Consider the following 6,000-nt stretch of genomic DNA (forward strand, 5'->3'; position numbering starts at 1 on the left):
CCATATTAGTAGAAGAAAGCTCATTTCTGGGTCATAATCAGGGCAGGCGCTCATTCTGCTCCCTGCAATTACTCAGATCTTCACCTTTCCTCTCACTCTTTAGCACATACTATCTCTCTCTCTCACACACTCTCTCTCTCACACACATGCAAACACACAGTAACCTTGCGGCAACCTGCTGCAATCTCTTTCCTTAAACAGTTTCATTCTATCATTGATTTATTTGTCCCTTAACTTTCTCTCCTTTTATCTCCCTCTCTCTCTCTCTGTATCTCTCTCTCTCCTTCTCTCTTTCACTCTCTCCCTCTCTCTCTTTTTCCTCCATCTCTCACATTTCATTCTTTGATTCCCTCTCTTTAGAAAAAAGAAAACAGCAGTTGCCAAGGGTGTTGATATTTCAAAAGTGAATGAATATACATTGATATATAATATACAATACACTAGAATGATAAATGGGACTTATGGGAGTTTCCCCAGCACACACACACACTTGTACGCATGCCCCCTCCTCCCACACATACACTCTTTGACACACACACACACACACACACACACTTATGTACACACAGGCCGGAGGGTCGCCGTCTGTTGCGGTAAAAGTGACAGCTCTGTAATTGGCCACTCTAGGTTTATTTGCCACAGGCACAGACAGCAGCAATGAGGTTCCACTAATGACCAGGAAATATACATGGTGTGGATCGGCACCTGGGTCACCACGGAGACGGGATGGTGTGGAGCTGCATCTGAATCGCTGCGGAGACCCAGAGCAGAGCACCGTGGGCCATGCACCTCTAATGAAAAGGAATATAGAGACAGAAGAAGAGAAACTCTCCCAGGACCAAAGAGAACCAATAATGGAGACAGGAGAGAGAGAGAGAGAGAGAGAGAGAGAGAGAGAGAGGAGAGGTATGGAAGGAGGAACAGTGAGAGAGGAGAGGTATGGAAGAAGGAACAGTGAGAGGGGAGGAGGGAGAGATAGAGCATGTGGGAAATTGGAAAAGAGAGAGTACAGAGGAAGAGAGAGAGAGAAATGGGGGGAGAAAGAGAGAGGGAATGAACAGAGGAGGAGACACATGTAAATAAGGAAGGATGGAACAGGGGGATAGAGTGGATGAGTGGAAATATGAAATGGAGAAAGAGAGGAGGGAAACATGAAGAGACCAGTGTCAGAGGGAGACATGGGGGGATGCACGCTCTGAGGAAAGAGGGGAGACGGAGATGAAGGAAAAAGAGAGAAAAAAAGGGCGGAGAGGGATTGGAATGATGGAGAAAGATGGAGAGTGCAAGAGAGAGGAATGAATAGAGAGAAGGGAGATATTCACTTAAAGGACAGGATGAGAGGAGAATAGAGAGAGAGAGAGAGAGAGAGACTTCCAAGAAACAGAGAGAGTCATGTTTCCTATGAGCTCCTAAATTTTTGTTATGTTTACAGTTTTAAAATGAGAGAAAGTTGAAATACTTGTATACATCTGCAATATGATGTCATGTAAAGAGGGAATTTAAACAAAAACAGCGGAAAAACAAGAAATCAGGAGAGAAATCATCAAAAGATCAACAAAGGGACAGCTAAAGTGACAGAAGAGCATTGGAGCAGCTAGAAATTGAGAAGAGCAGCTAAAAACAAGGACAGACAACTGGAACAAATACTTAAAAATCCATCCATTAAAACAATCAGAAGTGAGTACTACAAAAACTATACTTGGAGGACTATACTTTTAAGACAAAGGAAGTAAAAATATCCTGAATCTGAGCTCCTACCTCTACTAGAGAGAAGGTTTAAAAAAGCTAAGAAAAATATAATTTGCTAATTTGCTATAGATTAGCCTTGTCAGAGTTCCAGCTCAAAAGGACCATTAGGCAGCACTTACCAACATTCTAAATTGTAGCCATTCAAATTAGCTCAGAGAATGAGCCAATCAAAGGAAGAGCTGCCCCTCCCCCACTGCCCTGCACAGAATGTAACCATTCCACTCTGCACTGCATACTGTCCAGTACAATATCCCCCAGAGATCACAAATGAAAATCAGAGAAAACAATTCAAACAGAACAGAAGGGAAAAGCCAGAGACACTTTTTGGTGACCTTTATAAGAAAGGCGAAGTAAGCAACCTTATCTTCTATTCAGATAATCCAAGTGCCTGGCACAAAGCTCTGATTAAATATTACCCCTCTGTGAAAAAAGAGGGAATCTGCAACGGATGGAAAATAAAAATAAGAGATCCAAATGACCCTGATTGTATCATGACAACAGTGAACATTTATAAGAATGGTACTGTCATGGTACAAGGAAATCTACAAGAATTTCAAGTAGTTTTCAGTAAGCTAAAAGTAATAGCTGAGAATGAAAGACCCCATGATCAGAGAGAGAGAGAAACAGACTGTGGCCCCACTGTCAGCAGAGGAAGTTGCAGAGACAGAGACAACTGCAGGGAGGAGCTGGATATCCAAAGACAGCAGGTGAAAGAGCTGCAGCAGGACAGAGAGGACTACAGGAGAGAGCGGGCAGTGCTCATAGAGGAGCTGAGGGACAGAGAGGGCATGGTGCAGGACCTGAGAGAGCAGCTGTTTTCCATCCACCATCAAGGCCCACAGGCACCGGGGACCCTCACCCATACCAACCAAGTCCTTCAAGCCCAACCACTCCCCACAACACCCACCTGCTCACAGGCTACTACCACCTCCAGCCATCCATCACCCACCAGCCCACAGGCTACCACCTCCAGCCTGCCAGCATCCCCCTCAGCACCTGCCGGCCACAGATCACAGCCACCTTCCACAACACCCACCAGCTCACAGGTTACCCCCTCCAGCCAATCAACATACGCAGAGGCCACCGTTCACGAGCAACCCAGACACGAGAGACAGAACACAGGACATCCAGAGCGAGCTGACATTGTTCTTCTCATAGACTCAAACGGCAAATTTGTTGATGAGAAAAAGCTCTTCCCGAATCACAAGGCAGCTAAACTTTGGTGCCCCACAACCCAAAGAGCACTAGAGCTCCTAAATGAGAGAAGTCTAGGGTCACCAAGCCATATCCTGATACACACAGGAACGAATGACCTGAGGACTCAGCAAGAGGGAGTAGCCGATTCACTCAGAGCAGTTATAGAGAAGGCCTCAAACACATTCCCACAAACCAAAATTGTGATATCCACTCTGCTACCCAGGAAAGACGCCCACCCCCTCACCATCCAAAAGATAAATGCCAGCGTCTCCAGGGACTGTGCACTACGGGCAAATGTCCACCTCGCCCATAACCCGACGATGAACACCAACCACCTTCATGACCACGTCCATCTACATAAACATGCGGTCCCTATGTTTGCTAAGACATTGAAAGACGCAGCTCTCTCGCGGAGATCCAACCCGCAAACACACAGGAGTTACCGAAATACTTCTCAACGCCACACACACTATCCATCGCAACTGGGCAGACCGAGAAGACCGCAGGAAAGGCCTGTACAAACAACTACGGCACCTACCATAACTGGACCTACGCCTGCACCACCATATAATGCAGCTTCACCACCCTAGCGACGGCAGCCAGGGACACCCACCTATGCTGAGGCGCTCAGTGGAACAGCAGGCCCAAACAGCACTGAACTGAGAGACATTCAGCAAATGCTCAGCCTCATCTGTGCACGCCTAATGAGCAGTGGATCATGGTAAGAGGTACCAACCACACACACACAAAAAAAAAAGTTTGTATTTGATGTTGAAATGTTTTACTGTCACAAAATGCTATACATTCAAAAATACTTCAATATACTAAAAGTGCTATTCTCTTTAACTATGATACTATATTGTGTGTTATACTCTTAATACTCTCTTTTTTCAAACTGTAAACCAGACAAAAACACATACTGAGACTAAATGAAATCTTTTTGTGTTTCTCTGTGGAACATTCAGGGTTTAAGATCATCTGTCTTTGGTTTAAAAAGCAGAGGCCCTGAATTTATTTAATCTGTAAAGGATGTTGATGTTTTAATCCTGCAGGACACATGGTGCAGAAGAGATGAGCCCACTGGCTGTCCCTGAGGTTACAGAGAGCTAGTTATCCCATCCACTAAACTAAAAGGTGTGACCCAAGGTAGAGACTCAGGAGGGATGCTTATTTGGTTTAAATCAGAACTCTTACCCTCAATAGAAATAATCAAAAAAGGAAAAAATAATTTGTGGCTGAAAATAAAAAAAGAAACCATACTGACACCTCAAAACCTCTTCCTCTGTGCAATTTATATCCCCCCATTGAGTCCCCCTACTACAATGAGGATATCTTCTCTGACATAGAGGGAGAAATCAGCCACTTCCAGACTCAGGGGCATGTTATGATCTGTGGAGATCTAAACTCTAGGACTGGTGAGGGACTTGATTTTGTCAGCACACAAGGTGATGACTTCATTACAGGAGATAACATCTATTTCCCTACTTACTCCCCTAGACAAAACTACGACAAGTCCACAAATGTCCATGGAAAGGAACTCGGCTCTGCCAAAGCCTGGGTCTGTGCATAGTCAATGGCAGGCTACGGGGTGACTCCCTTGGTCGATACACCTATGGCTCAAATCTTGGCAGTAGTACTGTGGATTACGCCATAACAGACTTAAACATGAGCTTTCTGAGAGCCTTCACAGTCAAGCCACTGACACCATTGTCTGACCACAGTCAAATAACAGTCTATTTAAACAGATCAGAGACCCCCAACACCTACATAAAGCCTGAGCAAATGTTCAAAATCAAACTGAGCTATCGGTGGGATAAAGAAAGCTCCAAAAACTATGAAAAGTCAATTGGTCACCCAGAAACACCTATTCTATCGACAAACTACCCCCATGATAAAGAAGGCATTAACTTGGCCGTAAACCATCTACATAAGCTATTCCATTATGTGGCTCAAATTTCAAATTTGACCACAATTAAAAACAAACAAAAGAAAAATAAATCAGACCATTGGATTGATTCTGAATGTAAAAATCAGAGAAAAAGCTTAAGAAAATTATCCAACCAGAAACACCGGCAACCAGACAACCAGGACATACGCGCTCTGTATACTGAATGCCTCAAGAGGTACAAAAACACAGTAAGAGCAAAGAAAAATAAATATATGCAAAGCCAACTGAATGATATAGAAGAATCACTTTACTCAAACAAATTCTGGGAAAACTGGAAACATTTTAACAAAAGGCCTCATGATGATTTAGCTATCCAGAATGGTACAATATGGAGAGAGCATTTCACAAACCTATTTAATCATCCCACATTACCAGCAACAAATATCTAACAGACTGGAAAACCTTGAAATTTCCATAAAAGATAATCAAAACCCATTGGATTTTCCAATAACCCAGAAAGAGCTTGTGGAAAAGCTAAACAAACTACAGCCAAGAAAAGCATGTAGTGTAGATGGCATCCTGAACGAGATGCTAGTGCATACAGACCTCACATTTCAATTGGCTATTCTAAAGCTTTTCAACCTCATATTAAGTGTAGGATACTTCCCTGACTCCTGGAATGAAGGACTTATCACCCCCATATATAAGAATGGTGATAAACTAGACCCAAACAATTACAGGGGTATTTGTGTTAACAGCAACCTTGGAAAAGTGTTCTGTAGCATAATTAACACAAGAATAATTGAGTACATCACAGAACACAATGTATTAAGTAAAAACCAAATTGGATTTCTCCCAAAAAATCGAACATCAGACCATATCTTCACCCTGAACACCCTCATTGATAAACATGTAAATCAAAATAAAAGAAAAAATATTTGCTTGCTTCGTGGACTTCCAAAAGGCATTTGACTCCATATGGCATAAAGGCCTATTATAGACCGATCCAGAGTGGTGTGGGAGGAAAACTATACGACATAATCAAATATATGTATCTGAGCAGCAAGTGTGCCGTCAAAATAGGATGTAACAGGACTGATTTCTTTGCAGATCTGATCACATTGCAGAACTCTGCAGGTTCAGGACTCATGCTGCAGAACACTGAG

Source organism: Alosa sapidissima, chromosome 22, assembly GCF_018492685.1.
Source record: "Alosa sapidissima isolate fAloSap1 chromosome 22, fAloSap1.pri, whole genome shotgun sequence".
NCBI classification, from domain to species: domain Eukaryota; kingdom Metazoa; phylum Chordata; class Actinopteri; order Clupeiformes; family Clupeidae; genus Alosa; species Alosa sapidissima.